Source organism: Callithrix jacchus, chromosome 12 (assembly GCF_049354715.1).
Source record: "Callithrix jacchus isolate 240 chromosome 12, calJac240_pri, whole genome shotgun sequence".
Classification (NCBI taxonomy): Eukaryota; Metazoa; Chordata; class Mammalia; order Primates; family Cebidae; genus Callithrix; species Callithrix jacchus.
Window position 1 is genome coordinate 30,156,410 of NC_133513.1, and position 16,524 is coordinate 30,172,933.

General features: G+C 45.6%; 1 pseudogene; it reads right to left on the reverse strand.

Moving 5' to 3' along the window:
- Nucleotides 1-13,791: 13,791 nt before the first annotated feature.
- On the reverse strand, nucleotides 13,792-14,396 carry LOC100410861 (small ribosomal subunit protein uS12 pseudogene; annotated as a pseudogene).
- Between the last annotated feature and the right edge of the window lie 2,128 nt (nucleotides 14,397-16,524).

A 16,524-nucleotide genomic window follows, 5' to 3' on the forward strand; every position in this document is an offset into this window, starting at 1 on the left:
AGGATCGCGCTCGCTGATAGGACTCTTTCAGCTAGACGTCCAAACAAGGTGCGCGGTGATTGGGCCGTGGAGGGCCGGTACGTTTGAACGGCGCGTGCGTGGGAGTCCCGAGGGCGGTGCCGTTGGGATCCTGGTGGGCGGTAGGACTTCGGTTCTGGAAGGAGAAAACTAAGCAGGGAGACGTTCAGGGACCCGCGGGTTCCGAGACTGGACCTGTGGCTCTGTCCACCTGTAATGTAGTGGTCAACGGGCGGTGGCAGAACCCTGGGGGGCCCTGGCCTCCGCCCCAACCGCGCTAGTGGGAGGAGGCCGAGCCTTCCTCGTCGAAATCGCTAAGTCCCTGCCGGGCAGTGTAGCCAAGACGTCAGAAAACCGCGTGCGAGCTTGGCACTCACAAAGCATCGATAACGGTTATATTTTCTCCTGTAAAATGGGAGGGGGTAAACCCCAACAGAACATTATAAAAGATTCCTACAGAGAAGAATCCTCCTGGAAGTCAAGTAAAAATGTGTGAAGGTGTTTTTTTTAAAACATGAAATATCCAAGCACTTTGGAGGCCAATGCGGGTGGATCACCTGAGGTCGGGTGTTCAAGACTACCAACATGGTGAAACCCCGTCTTTATAAAATAAAAAATAAAAAGAAAATATGAAATATCCAGAATAGACAGATCTATAGAAGGACTGGGGAAAAGGGAAGTGAATGCTAATGAATATGGAGTTTCTTTTTGGAGGGATGAAAATGTGCTAGTATTGATTGTGGCCATGCTAACACAAAAATCCGTTTAATTGGCTGGACGCTGTGGCCCAGGGGAAAGGACTAGGGGGAATGGGGAGTGAATGCTAATTAATATGCAGTTTCTTTTTTCGGTCATGAAAGTGCACTAAAATTTTGATACACAAAAATTAAATTGAACACTCTGTACACTTCAAATAGGTGTATTTGTGATATGTGCATTCTAGCTCTAACTTACAAAATGTCTGAAAGTTGTTTGCAACTTTACTAAAAATAGGGGGAGCTCTATGTTTACAAAACTATCCCCATCCAGGCCGGGCATGGTGGCTCACATCTGTAATCCTAGCACTTTGGGAGGCCGAGGAGGCAGATCACTGAGGTCAGGAGTTCGAGACCAGCCCGACCAACATGGTGAAACTCTGTCTCTACTAAAAATACAAAAATTAGCCGGCTGTGGTGGCATGCGCCTGTGGTCCCAGCTACTTGGGAAGCTGAAGCAGGAGGCTGAGGTGGAAAAATCGCTTGAATCCAGGAGCCGGAGGTTACAGTGAGTCAAGATTGCGCCACTGCAATCCAGCCTGGCGACAGAGCAAGACTCTGTCTCAAAAAAAATCAATAAATAGCCAGGCGCGGTGGCTCAAGCCTGTAATCCCAGCACTTTGGGAGGCCGAGGCAGGTGGATCACGAGGTCAAGAGATCGAGACCATCCTGGTCAACATGGTGAAATCCCGTCTCTACTAAAAATACAAAAAATTAGCTGGGCATGGTGGCGCGTGCCTGTAATCCCAGCCACACAGGAGGCTGAGGCAGGAGAATTGCCTGAACCCAGGAGGCAGAGGTTGCGGTGAGCCGAGATCGCGCCATTGCACTCCAGCCTGGGTAACAAGAGCGAAACTCCGTCTCAAAAAATAAATAAATAAATAAAAAATAAAAATCAGCCGGGCGTGGTGATACATGCCTGTAGTCCCAGTTACTCGGAGGCTGAGGCAGGAGACTTGCTTGAACCCGGAAGATGAAGGTTGCAGTAAGCCGAGATCATGCCATTGCACTACAGCTTGGACAAGATAGAAACTCCATCTAAAAAAAAAAAAAAAAAAAAAAAAAAACGACCCCCATCCAGTCCTTTGAGGTGAACAGCATTTTATATTTTATATTATTTATTTTTAAATATTTATTTATTTATTTATTTATTTATTTTTGAGACAGAGTCTCACTCTATGGCCAGGCGCCAGGCTGGAGTGCAGTGGTGCGATCTCGGCTCCCTGCAACCTCCACCTCCCGGGTTCAAGCAATTCTCAGCTTATTTTTGTATTTTAGTGGAGACGGGGTTTCACTATGTTGGCCAGGATGGTCTTGATATCTTGACCTGGTGATCCACCCGCCTTGGCCTCCCAAAGTGCTGGGATTACAGGTGTGAGCCACCGCGCCCGGCTATTTTTTTATTTTTATTTTTTGAGACGGAGTCTTGCTCTGTTGCTAGGCTGGAGAGCAGTGGCGCAGTCTTGACTCACGGCAACTTCCGCCTCCCTGGTTCAAGCAATTCTTCTGCCTCAGCCTCCCGAGTAGCTGGGACTACAGGTGTGTGCCAAACACCTGGCTTATTATTATTATTATTACTTTGTATTTTTCTTTTTCTTTTTTTTTTTTTTTAACCTCTCTGTGCCTCAATCTCCACATCTGTCAAATAGTGGTAATAAATGTCCCTATTTCATTAATTGTTGAGTATTAAATCACATAATTCACGTGCAAAGCTTGAAACATAGTAGGCACCCAATAAGATCTCTCATTGGTAGTGGTATAGTTCATATTTATTGCTTCTCTCCTTTAAGCATTTTCTTTCTTTCTTTATTTATTTTTTGAGGGAAAAAGAGAAAAAGAAGGGGAAAAAAAGAAAAAGAGGGAAAAAGGAATATTACTTCATTCCTAAAATGGGTTTCAATAATGGCCGATCAATATTTTGAGTGTTTAAAGTGGTTAATGCATATTTTATGTGTTTAAAATGGAGACCTCTATTGTGTTTATTTGTTCTGGCTCTGAGTTCAGGTCCTGGATATCGTTATCAATTTGTTGTCTCGTTGAATCTAAATCTCATTATGTGTCTTATGTATCTGGGTGTTAAGATCTCTTATTGTTGCATTAATCCTTTTACCCTTGCATCCTTGTAGCTTTGAAATCTATTTTATTAAGTGTGAGAATTGCAACTCCTGCTTGTTATTTATTTATTTTTGCTCTTCATTTGGTTGGTGAGTTTTTTTCCATCCCCTTGTTTTGAGTCTTTGTATATCTTTAGATATATCGTTAGATTTTGTGGATAATGTATATTTTGTGTGTTTAAAATGGAGAGCTCTATTGAGTTTATTTGTTCTGAATCTTAGTTCCAGTCCCGGATATCGTTATCAATTTTCTGTCTCGTTGAATCTAAATCTCATTATGGGTCTTGTGTATCTGGGTGTTAAGATCTCTTATTATTACATTAATCCTTTTACCCTTGTATCCTTGTAGCTTTGAAATCTATTTTGTCAAATGTGAAAATTGCAGCTCCTGCTTTTTATTTATTTATTTTTGCTCTCCATTTGGTTGGTACGTTTTTTTTTTTCCCAACCCTTTATTTTGAGTCTATGTATATCTTTGGATATACCGTTAGATTTTGTCTGTATCTTTTGATGGGGAGATTTGGTCGATTTAAATTTAGGGTTGCTGCCGTTTGATATTAACTGGCTATTTTGTCCTTTCGTTGATAAAAATTCTTCTTTATGTTAATGCTCTTTACTTTTTGGTGTATTTTTAGAAAGGGTCATACTGGTTGTTCCTTTCTGTGTATAATGCTTCTTTTAGAAGTTCTTGTAAAGCAGGCCTGGTGGTAATAAAATCTTTGAGTACTTGCTTGTTCCTAAAAGATTTTATTTTTCCTTCAAATGTAAAGCTTAAATTGGCAGGATATGAAATTCTGGGCTGAAAGTTCTGTTGATTAAATATATTGAATATTGGCCCCCACTCTCTTCTAGCTTGTAGGGTTTCCGTTGAGAGATCTGCTGTAAGCCTAATAGGCTTACCTCTATGGGTAACTTGATCTTTCTCTCTGGCTGCCCTTAATATTTTCTCCTTCGTTTCGATCTTGGTGAATCTAACGATTATGTGCCTTGGGGTTGGTCTTCTTGAGGAATATCTTTGTGGTGTTCTCTGTATTGCCTGGGGTTGAATAGTGTCCTGCTTTGCTAAATTAGGAAAATTTTCCTGGATAATATCCTGGAGAGTATTTTCCAGCTTGAATTCATTCTCTCCGTCACATTCAGGTACACCAATCAAGCGTATATTAGGTCTTTTCACATAGTCCCATATTGCTTGGAGACTTTGCTCATTCCTTTTTTTCCTTTTTTCTCTATTCTTGTCTTGTCGTTTTGTTTCATTAAGTTGATCTTCGACCTTTGATACCCTTTCTTCTGCTTGATCCATTCGGCTGTTTAAGCTTGTACATATTTCACTAAGTTCTCGTGTTGTATTTTTCAACTCCATAAGTTCATTTGTATTCCTCTCTATATTGTCTATTCTTTTCAACATTTCATCTAACCTTTTTTCCAAGTTCTTAGTTTCTTTACATTGGGTTAGAACAAGTTCCTTTAACTCCCAGAAGTTTCTTATCATCCACCTTTTAAAGCCTACTTCAGATAATGGAACACAGTCCTTTTCCATCAGGGCTTGTTCCGTTACTGATGAGTCCTTTTCCATCAGGGCTTGTTCCGTTGCTGATGAGTCCTTTTCCATCAGGGCTTGTTCCGTTGCTGATGGGTTCTGATTTTGAGTGTACTCGGCCTTCTTAGGCTGTTTTTTTCCCTTCATTGTAGATGAACCGCCTTTCTAATTAGGTTTCTGAGTCGACGTCCGACTTATTGATTCCCAGTGCTGGGATCCGAGCAACCCACTGTGGCAGCCTAAATAGCAGCGATAAGACTGATGGTGCTCTTCTGCCCGGGAATCTCTGGTCTGGCTTCCCTCTTGAGTCCACAACAAGCGGCTGTGACTTCCCGGAGCTCCAAACTCCGGTCAGTAGGGGAAGCAGTCCCGTTGGCTCTGCATGAAGAGCTGCTGCGCCGAGAAGCCGGCAAAACCGCTGCGGCGGCCACAAGAGTCGCGCTGGCGACCCGTGGGGCTCCTCCACTGGGAATCGGCTGATCGGTGAGTGACGAAAATTCGTCTAAAAGTGTGGCATCGTCTCGTTCTCTGGGCTTTCACTGGGAGCTACAATCCTGAGCTGTTAGTGGGCGGCCAACTTGGATCGATCTCCCCTACTTTGTATTTTTAGTAGAGACGGGGTTTCAGCATGTTGGCCAGGATGGTCTCGATCTCTTGACCTCATGATCCACCTGCCTCAGCCTCCCAAAGTGCTGGGATTACAGGCATGAGCCACTGCACCGGGCCTTATTTTTTAATTTTTGAGACGGGTCTCGCTCTTGTTGGCCCAGGCTGGAGTGTGATGGCGTGATCTCGGCTCACTGCAACCTCTGCCTCCCGGTTCAAGCGATTTCTCCTGCCTCAGCCTCCCGAGGTAGTTGGGGTTACCAGCACCACCACCATGCTAGGCTAATTTTTGAATTTTTAGTAGAGATGGGATGTCACCATGTTTGGCCAGGATCCTCTCGAATTCCTAACCTCAGGTGATCCCTCCACCTCAGCCTCCCAAAGTGCTGGGATTACAGGCATGAGCCACTGCGCCTGGCTTATTTATTTTGAGAAGGAGTCTCTGTTGCCCAGGCTAGAGTGCAGTGGCACGATTTCAGCTTACTGCAGCCTCCACTTGCTCAAGCAATTCTCATGCCTCAGCCTCCTGAGTAGCTGGGATTACAGGTGTTTGCTACCACATCCGGCTAGTTTTTGTATTTTTAGCAGACGGCGTTTTGCCATGTTGGCCAGGCTGGAGGTGGCACAATTGGAGGGCAGAAAGCACAGTAAAAGATGCTCTGGAAGCTCAAAAGGGAAAACCTCAGAAGTCTTGCACATATGGGTGGGGCTGCTGTTCCAGCTGGAGCTTCAAGGATGATAGACTCTAAACAAATGCAGTAGTAGTGAAAGATAGGAAACCATAGAAAATATGCAGAGGTAATAATTAGATGCAGGCCTTACATGGTGACTTATGCCTGAAATCTTAGAAACAATGCCTCACTATGTTGCCCAGTCTGGTCTGGAACTTGTATCAAGCAGTCTTCACACCTCAGCCTCCAAAAGTGCTGGGATTACAGGCGGGAGCCACCACACCTGGCCACCCTTCATTTTAAAAGTATGTTTTTGGCCAGGCGCTGTGGCTCACGCCTGTAATCCCAGCACTTTGGGAGGCCAAGGTGGGTGGATCACGAGGTCAAGAGATCGAGACCATCCTGGCCAACATGGTGAAACCCTGTCTCTACTAAAAAAATACAAAAGGCATAGGCATGGTGGCACACACCTGTAGTCCCAGCTGTTCAGGAGGCTGAGGCAGGAGAATCACTTGAACTAGGGAGTCAGAGGTTTCAGTGAACCGAGATCGCCCCACTGCACTCCAGCCTGGTGACAGAATGAGACTCAGTCAAAAAAAAAAAAAAAAAGTGTGTGTGTGTGTGTGTGTGTGTGTATACCAGCCTGACCAACATGGCAGACCCCCGCCCCCTTTTTTTTGAGACAGTATTTTGCTCTTGTTGCCTAGGCTGGAGTGCAGTGGCAAGATCTCTGCTCACTGCAAACTCTGCCTTCTAAGTTCAAGCGATTCTCCTGCCTCAGCCTCCAGAGTAGCTGGGATTACAGGCATGTGCCACCACACTGGCTAATTTTTTGTATTTTTGGTAGGGACTGTTTCTCCATGTTGGTTGGGCTGATCCGCCCGCCTCCGCCTCCCAAAGTGCTAGGATCACAGGCATGAGCCACTGCACCCAGCCCCCTTCTCTACTAAATACAGAAAATTAGCTGGGCGTGGTGGCAGGTGTCTGTAATCCCAGCTAATTGGGAGGCTCAGGCAAGAGAATCACCTGAAACCGGGAGGAAGAGGTTGCAGTGAGCTGAGATCGCGACATTGCCCTCCAACCTGGGCAACAAGAGCAAAACTCTAAAAATAAAAATTAAAAGTACACCTCCCCAACGTTCAGGTCTCCACCCTCTTTGCCTTGGTTTCAATATTCTGTAGGCCAGTGATTCCCAACTAGGGGTGACTGCTCCAGGGGACATTTGGCAATGTCTGGAGACATTTTTAGTTGTCATGAATGGACAGAAAGAAGGGATGTAGGTGCTACTGACATCTAGTGGGTAGAGGCTAGGGATGCTGCTATTAATACTACATCCTACTAGGCACAGGACAGGGCCTCACAAGAATTATCTGATCCAAAATATTAATTGCTCTGAGGTTGAGTGACCCCCTTCTAGGCCGACACATCTAAAAGGCTGCTAAATATTTTCATGTGGTTGTTAAGTCATGAGCTTATTTTTCCTAGAAACTTTCATTGAGTATTCAACTAGACTTCCTCCTATTACTAACAATATTAGTCCCAAACATGAGTGTTACCTGAGTCCTTCCTTTTCTTGGCTTTTCCCCACCATTCCTGAGAGTCCCTTTTGTACTGATAGATTAGGATAAATCAGTTTTTATTTTTTTAATGTTCATTCTGAGGCCGGGCTCGGTGGCTCATGCCTATAATGCCAGCACTTTAGGAGACTGAGGCAGGCAGATCATCTAAGGTCAGGAGTTCATGACCAACCTGGCCAACATGGTGAAACCCCCCCATCTTTACTAAAAATACAAAAATTAGCCGGGCATGGTGGTGGATTCCTGTAGTCCCAGCTATTGTGGAGGCTGAGGCAGGAGAATCACTTGAACCCAGAAGGTGGAGATTGCAGTGAGCTAAGATTGCACCATTGCACACCAGCTTGGGTAACAAGAGCAAAACTCCGTCTCAAAAAAAAAAAATTTTTTTTTTAAAGATAGGGATTCACCATGTTGGTCAGGCTGGTCTTGAACTCCCAACCTCAGGTTGGCCTCCAAAGTGCTTGGATTACAGGCGTGAGCCACAACGCCCAGCCTAAAAAATTTTTTTTTAATTTAAAAATTGTCCTAGTGGCCGTGGCTCATTCCTGTAATCCCAGCACTTTGGGAGGCCAACGCAGGTGGATCACCTGAGGTCAGGAGTTCCAGACCAGCCTGGCCGACATGGTAAAACATTCTGTCTCTAGTAAAAATGCAAAAATTAGCTGGGCATGGTGGCAGGCACCTGTAATCCCAGCTACTTGGGAGGCTGAGGTGGGAGAATTGCTTGAACCCAGGAGATGGAGGTTGCAGTGAACTGAGATCACACCACTGCATTCCAGCCTGGGCGACAGAGAGAGACTCCATCTCAAAAAAAAAGAAAAAATTGCCCTAGCGTGGTGGTGTGTGCCTCTAGTCTCAGTTACTTAGGAGACAAGAGGTGGGAGGATCCCTTGAGCCTGGGAAACAGAGATTGCAATGAGGTGAGATTGTGCCACTGCACTCCAACCTGGGCAACAGAGTGACATCCTGTCTTAAAAAAAAAAAGAAAAGAAAAGAAAAAACAAAACAAAAACGAAGAAAACAGAGTCAGATGCTCATGCCTGTAATACTAGCACTTCAGGAGGCCGAGGTGGTAAGACTGCTGGGGTCCAGCAGATCAAGTAGCCTGGGCAACAGGACAAGACCATCTCTACAAAAACTTAAAGGTCGGGCGCAGTGGCTCACGCCTGTAATCCCAACACTTTGGGAGGCTGAGGCAGGTGGATCACGAGGTCAAGAGACCATCCTGGTCAACAAAGTGAAACCCCGTCTCTACTAAAAACACAAAAATTAGCTGGGAATGGTGGTGTGGGCCTGTAGTCCCAGCTACTCGGGAGGCTGAGGCAGGAAAATTGCTTGAACCCAGGAGGCAGAGGTTGCGGTGAGCCAAGATCGTGCCATTGCACTCCAGCCTGGGTAACAACAGCGAAACTCTGTCTCAAAAAAAAAAAAAAAAAATTAAAACATAAAAACTTAGCCGAGTATGGCAGTGCCTGCCTGTAGTCCCAGTTACTCAGGATGCTAAGGTGGGAGGATTGCTTGAGCCCAGGAGCTTGAGTCTTCAGTGAGGCATGAATGCATCGTTGCACTCCAGCCTGGGCAACAGAGCAAGACCCTGTCTCTCTCTCTCTTTTTTTTTTTAATTAAAGCTATCCAAGACCCTGTCTCTTAAAATAAAAATTAGGGCCGGGCACAGTGGCTCACACCTGTAATCCTAGCACTTTGGGAGGCTGAGGTGGGTGGATCACCTGAGGAGGCCATCATGGTGAAACCCCATCACTTGGGAGGCCATCATGGTGAAACCCCATCTTGGAAAAGAAAAAAAAAAATTAGGGACCGGGTGCGGTGGCTCACGCCTCTAATTCCAACACTTTGGGAGGCTGAGGCAGGCAGATCACCTGAGGTCAGGAGTTCGAGACCAACCTGGCCAACAGGGTGAAACCCCATCTCTACTAAAAATACAAAAAAATAGCTGGGTGTGGAGGCTCATGCCTGTAGTCCCAGCTACTCAGGCGGATGAGACAGGAGAATTGCTTAACCGAGCAGACAGAGGTTGCGGTGAGCCAAGATCATGTAACTGTACTCCAGCCTAGGTGACAGAGCAAGACTCTGTCTCAAAAAAAAAAAAAAAAAAAAAAAAAAAATTAAATTTAAAATGTAGCCAGGCACAGTGGCTCATGCCTGTAATCCCAGCACTTTGGGAGGCCGAGGTGGGTGGAACACTATCTCAGGAGTTCAAGACCAGCCTGGCCAAAATGATGAAACCCCATCTCTTCTAAAAATACAAAAAATTAGCCCGGCGTGGTGGCAAGCTCCTGTAATCCCAGCTACTCGGGAGGCTAAGGCAGAGAACTGCTTGAACCCAGGAGGCAGAGGTTTCAGTGAGCTGAGATTGTGCCACGGGTCCTGTGTGACAGAGCAAAATTCCATCTCAAAAATAAATAAAATAAAATGTGAATAGTTCCTTATTCTCTGCAGCACCCATTCACTCATTTGCTCGCTTGTTAATTCAGCAAATCTTTATGGAGTCAAGCACTGCAAAGCTGGGTAGTCCTCATTTTCCCCCCTACGTTTTTCTTCCAATTAAGCTGAGCTTCCCTGAACCCCAACTAATCCTTTCACCTCCCAATCTATGCAGATCCCTCCTCAGATGCTGAACCTTGCTCTCTAATTCCGTGGCCTGAACGCAGTGGCTCTCCACAGGGGCAGTGCCACCCCTTAGGGGTTGTTTTGTGAATTTTTAGGAGGGGGTATTTTGGTCACAGTGAGTGATGGTGGACCTCTGGCATTAATGGGTTAACCCATGGGGATCAGTTGTGTCCTACACCACGCCAGATAGTCTCACTCAGTGAAAAACTGTCGCTCGTCCACCATCATTTTCAGAATGCCCCATGGCCATCCCTGTACATGAGAACAGGTTAATAATTGAGTAGAGAATCTAAGTTCATTTTTTATATAAACACAAACATATAAGCATGATTTTAATCCTGACTTTTCCGGAGAGGCAGACACATGTATAAACTGAGCAAAGATTGTATTTTATTTTGTCTGGAATATTATCAAGAATTGTCATTTCAAAAAATGACACAGATGGCCGCATTTGTAGAATTTGAATCGACAACACCACTCACCTGTGACACTCTGAATCTGTGGCTGCCATATTCATAGAAATCCTATAAGGCAGTGCAAGCATATGACAACTTCAATATGAGCACTTCACCAAATCTCCTAGTAAAGCCCTACACAAGCATTTACAAACTGACATATACATTACTTAAAAAAATTTTTTTTTGAGACATAGTCTTGCTCTGTTGCCTAGGCTGGAGTGCAGCAGTGCAATCTCAGCTCACTGCAACCTCTGCCTTCAGGTTCAAGAGATTCTCCTTTCTCAGCGCCTTTCAAGTAGCTGGGATTACAGGCATGTGCCACCACGCCCAGCTAACTTACTTTTTAAATTTTTATTTATTTATTTTTTGAGATGGAGTTTCTCTCTTGTTGCCCAGGCTGGAGTGCAGTGGCACGATCTCGGCTCACCGCAGCCTCTGCCTCCAGGGTTTGAGCAATTCTCCTGCCTCAGCCTCCCAAACAGCTTGGACTATAGGCATGTGCCACGAAACCTGGCTATTTTTGCATTTTTAGTAGGGACGGGATTTCTCTGTGTTGGTCAGACTGCTCTTGAACTCCTGACCTCAGTTGATCCGCCCACCTCGGCTTCCCAAAGTGCTAGAATTACAGGCATGAGCCACCTCGTCTGGCCAACTTTCATATTTTTAATAGAGATGGTGTTTCAACATATTGGCCCGGGTGGTTTTGAACGTCTGACCTCATAATCTGCCTTCCTTGGCCTCCCAAAGTGCTGGAATTACAGGTGTGAACAATGGTACCTGGCCAAAAAATAAAATTTTTTTTGAGACAGGTTCTGGCTCTGTTTCGCAGGCTGGATTACAGTGGGGCCATCTCAGCTCACTGCAACCTCTGCCTCCTGGGCTTAAGCCATCCCCCATCTCAGCCTCTGGAGTAGTTGGAACTACAGGCTGACATCACCATGCCCAGCTAATTTTTTTTTTTTTTTTACTTTTTTTAGCGACACGGTTATGCCACATTGCCCAGGATGGTCTCAAACTCCTGAATTTAAGTAGTCTGCCTGCCTCAGGTGGAAAGTGTTGGGATTACAGATGTGAGCCACTGTGCCTGGGTGTATTTAAATTTTTTCATAAAGAATAATGTAATACAGGCCAGGCACTGTGGCTCACACCTGTAATCCCAGCACTTTGGGAGGCTGAGTTGGGCAGATCACCTGAGGTCAGAATTTTGAGACAAGCCTGGCCAAGATGGTGAAACTCCGTCTCTACTAAAAATACAAAAATTAGCCAATTGCAGTGGCAGGCACCTGTCATCCCAGCTACTCGAGGGGAGGCTGAGGCAGGAGAATCGCTTGGATCCGGGAGGTGGAGGTTGTAGTGAGCCCAAATCATGCCACTGCACTCTAGCCTGGGTGACAGAGCAAGACTCTGTCTCAAAAAAAAAAAAAAAAAAAAGAATAATGCAATATAGAAAAGTGCACAAATCCTAAGTGAAGGCTCAATGCGTTGTCACAAAGTAAACACACCCACATAACCAGTACCCAGATCAAGAAACCAAAATAGGCCGGGCATGGCAGCTCATGCCTGTAATCCAAGCACTCTGTAGGCCAAGGTGGGCGGATCACCTGAAGTCGGGAGTTCAAGAAACCAAAATATTGGCTGGGCATCGTGGCTCATGACTGTCATCCTAGCACTTTGGGAGCTGAGGCAGAGGAGGATTGGGTGAGGCCAGGAGTTCAAGACCAGCCTGGGCAACATAGTGAGACTCGCCTCTCTACCCAAAAAAAAAAAAAAAAAATATATATATATATATATATATATATAGCTGGACATGGGGGTTCACACCTGTAGTCCCAGCTACTTGGGAGGCTGAGGTGGGTGGATTGCTTGAGATCAGTAGTTCAAGGCTGCAGTGAACCATGATCACAACATCACAACACTGCACTCCAGACTGGCAACCGAGTAAGACCCTGTCTCCAATTTTTTTTTTTTTCCTGAGACGGAGTCTCTCTCTGTCACCCAGGCTGTAGTGCAGTGGCTTGATCTTGGCCCACTGCAGTCTCCGCCTCCTGGGTTCAAGTGATTCTTCTGCCTAAGCCTCCCGAGTAGCTTGGATCACAGGCACGCGCCACCACGCCCAGCTAGTTTTTTTTGTATTTTTAGTAGAAACTAAAAATACAAAACATGGGGTTTCACCATGTTGGCCAGGATGGTCTCCATCTCCCAACCTCATGATCCGCCTGCCTCGTCCTCCCAAAGTGCTGGGATTATAGGCGTGAGCCACCTCACCTGGTCATTTTTTTTTTTTTTAACTCTACTTCCCTCTCCAGCCAAAACATTTGTAGCATCCTTAATGCTGCTCACATTCCTCCTAGTCACTACCCTATCACGAGGGTAACCACTAGTTAAATTTATTTTTCTTTCTTCTTCTTCTTTTTTTTTTTTTTTGTGATGTAGTCTCACTCTCTCACCAGGCTGAAGTGTAGTGGTGCAATCTCAGCTCACAGCAACCTTGGCCTCCTGGGTTTAAGCAATTCTCTGCCTCAGCTGGGGTTATAGGCACGTGCCACCACACCCGGCTAATTTTTGTATTTATAGTAGAGATGAGGTTTCACCATCTTGGCCAGGCTGGTCTTGAACTTCTGACCTCGTGATCCACCCACCTCAGCCTTCCAAAATGCTGGGATTAGTCATGAGCCACTGCACCCAGCCTTATTTTTCTTTATTTTCTGGTAGAGATGGGAGTCTCAAATGTCTAGCCTCAAACAATCCTCCCATCTCAGCCTCCCAAGTACCTGGGATTATGGGTGTGAGCCACCATGCCCACCATGTAGTTGTAATTTTTATTTTTATTTATCTTTTCTTTTTTGAGACAGAGTCTCTCTCTGCCACCCAGGCTGGAGTGCAATGACACAATCTTGGCTCACTGCAACCTCTGCATCCCCAATTCAAGTGATTCTCATGCCTTAGCTTCCTGAGTAGCTGGAATTACAGGTGCCCACCACCACACCCAGTGAATTTTTTGTATTTTTGGTAGAGATGTAGTTTTGCCATGTTGGCCAGGCAGGTCTCAAACTCCCAACTTCAGGTGATCCACTTGCCTTGGCTTTCCAAAGTGCTGGGATTACAGGCATGAGCCAATGTGTCCAGTTTATATTGATTTTTTTTTTTTTCTTTTTCAAGATGGAGTCTCACTCCTGTCTCACAGGCTGAAGTGCAGTGGTGGATCTCAGCTCACTGCAACCTCCACCTCCTGGGTTCAAGTGATTCTCATTCCTCAGCCTCCCAAGTAGCTGGGATTACAGATGCATCTACCACGCCCAGCTAATTTTTGTATTTTTAGTAGAGACGAGGTTTCACCATTTTGGCCAGGCTGGTCTTGAACTCCTAACCTCATGATCCACCCACCTCAGCCTCTCAAAGTGCTGGGATTACAGGCATGAGCCACCGTGCCTGGCCCAAAAAATATATTTTTTATTTTTTGGCCTATTAAAATTTATTACTACAGTGTTTTCACCATTAAAATTTATGATCTTGGTCCTTCCTCCTTGCCTTTGTATAGGGCCCAGAGAGACCTTGGCTACTTTGACAACCTTAAAGCGAACTCCAGGAATATCACCAACAGCATGACCTTTGCGGCCAAATCCAGCAACCAGAACTTCATCGTTTTTCCTCAATACAGCCCAAGCAACCATCATTGGGTACAAAGGCTGTGATTTTCTTGTCATTCTTGATCAACTGGACCCTGATGCACTTCCTAATGGCAGAATTTGGCTGCTTGGCTTCAACTCCTACTTTTTCTAGCATGATTCCTTTTGCAGGAGAAGCACCTCCAAAAGGGTTGGCCTTCAGGGCTGTGCCCAGATGGGCTTCCTTGCACTGTTTATCCTGCACTTCTGGTCTCGTCGGTGGCTACGGAGCTTCCTAGCAGTACGAAGTCCACCATACTTGCCCATCCTGCCGGCGTCACGGGCCTGAGCAAAAGAGCTATATTTTTTATTGACGTGTACCCAGGCACAGTGGCTCACTCCTCACCTTGGGTGATCCACCCGCCTTGGCCTCCCAAAGTGTTGGGATTACAGCCGTGAGCCACCGCACCTGGTCCCATCGCAACTCTTTTTCCCTAAAGTCACATTGTTCATCACTTTCACTGGGAAGCATTCTCCTGTAGCTCTGCAATGTGCTCTTGGGGGAACCTGTGCATAAGTTGAGTTTAGCATGTATCTCATTGTGTTGGTCTGTTTCGTTGTCTCTGAAGACAAGGGCTCTCACTTTCTTGTCTACCATAGAGTCTTTGTGTCTAGCTCATGGCTGGAGTTCACATGTACTGAACGCATAAACGGACACCTCAGCCCAGATTTAGAGCCCTCCTGCCCCCACAAAACCCTCATTGTCCCATGTTTAGGCCTTCCTCTTTCTCTGGAGGAAAGGTGACAGTGGTGTGAATCTATTTTCTGTCTGTTGGACCTCTCTGCCCCACCATTGCCACCCTAGCGGTGAGTACTGATTTCCAGACACCTCCATCTGGACATTTTTTTTTTTTAAGAGACAGGGTCTTGCCCTGTTGCACAGGCTGAAGTGCACTGGCTCCATCTCAGCTCATTGCAGCTTTGACCTCCTGGGCTCAAGCAATCCTCCCGCCTCAGCCTCCAGAGTAGCTGGGACTCCAGGTGCTGGTCACCATCCCCGGCTGGATTTGCTTTCTGAATGTTGCCTAGATCTGGCCTCCACCTGAAAGTATAAGATGCCAGGAATTACCTTTAGACAAGCTGGCAGCTGCCCAGCCCAGCTTCCTCCATTTGGTCTGAGCCATCTGTCCTCACTGGCACCATCTGTGCTCCTTTTCTATTTTTTTTTTCAGGTGTGACAGCAGCATTCCAAATGACTTTAAGAATTATGTCTGCAGCCAGGCGCGGTGGCTCACGCCTGTAATCCCAGCACTTTGGGAGGCCGAGGCGGGTGGATTATGAGGTCAAAGATCGAGACCATCTTGGTCAGCATGGTGAAACCCGGTCTCTACTAAAAATACAAAAAATTAGCTGAGCATGGTGGTGTGTGCCTGTAATCCCAGCTACTCAGGAGGCTGAGGCAGGAGAATTGTCTGAACCCAGGAGGCGGAGGTTGCGGTAAGTCGAGATCGCGCCATTGCACTCCAGCCTGGGTAACAAGAGCGAAACTCCGTCTCAAAAAAAAAAAACAAGAATTATGTCTGCAATGCAGACTTTATACCTCTCTTGCAAATGGCCCATCCTCTAAAATATCTGTGCAGTAATTTTAAGTTGGGACCTTCGAAATTCAGATATTCCATTTTATTTAATGCTGAAACACTAGTACCTGCATTTGTTGGTGATGACTAAGTCTGGATTAAGTCAAGACAGGAAAAACATACGGCGATTTTAACAAGAAAAGGTTTAATATTTTTTAAAAATCAGCAATAACAGAGGATTAGAGAAATGAAGGATTTGATTGTGTATTATTTTTCTTAAACTGACATAACAAATTACCAGAAATTCATTCAAGAGGGCTCAGTCTCATCCCATCTCCCAGACTGGAATGCAGTGGTGCAATCATAGCTCACTGCAGCCTCAAACTCCTGGGCTCGAGTGATTCTCTCACCTCTGCCTCCCAAAGTGCTGGAACTACAGGCATGCACCACTATACCCAGCTAATTTATTTTATCTTATTTTTTGTAGATATGGGGTCTTGCTCTGTTGCCTAGGCTGGTCTCAAACTCTTCACTTCAAGTAATCCTCCCGCCTCAGCCTCCCACAGTGCTGGGATGACCAGCGTGAGCCACCGCGCCTGGCAAGAATCCTTCCTTGCCTCTTCCTAGCTTCTGGTAGCTGCCGGCAATCTTTGGCATTCTTTGGCTTGTGCACCACACTCCAATCCCTGCCTCTGTTGCTAGACGGCATTCTCCATGTGTGTCTGTGCCTGTTTTCACATGACATTCTCCTTCTTATGTATCTGTGTCCAAATTTCCCTCTTCTAATGCAGACACCAGTCATTATATTAAGACCCATCCTAAACCAGTATGAGCTTGATTACATCTGCAGATTCTATTTCCATTTTATTTTATTAATTTATTCATTTATTTTCTTTTTGCATGGCAGCGACAATAGCTTAAGCATAGATTCTATTTCCTAATAAAGTTACAGCTGGGTGTAAGGGCTCATGCCTATAA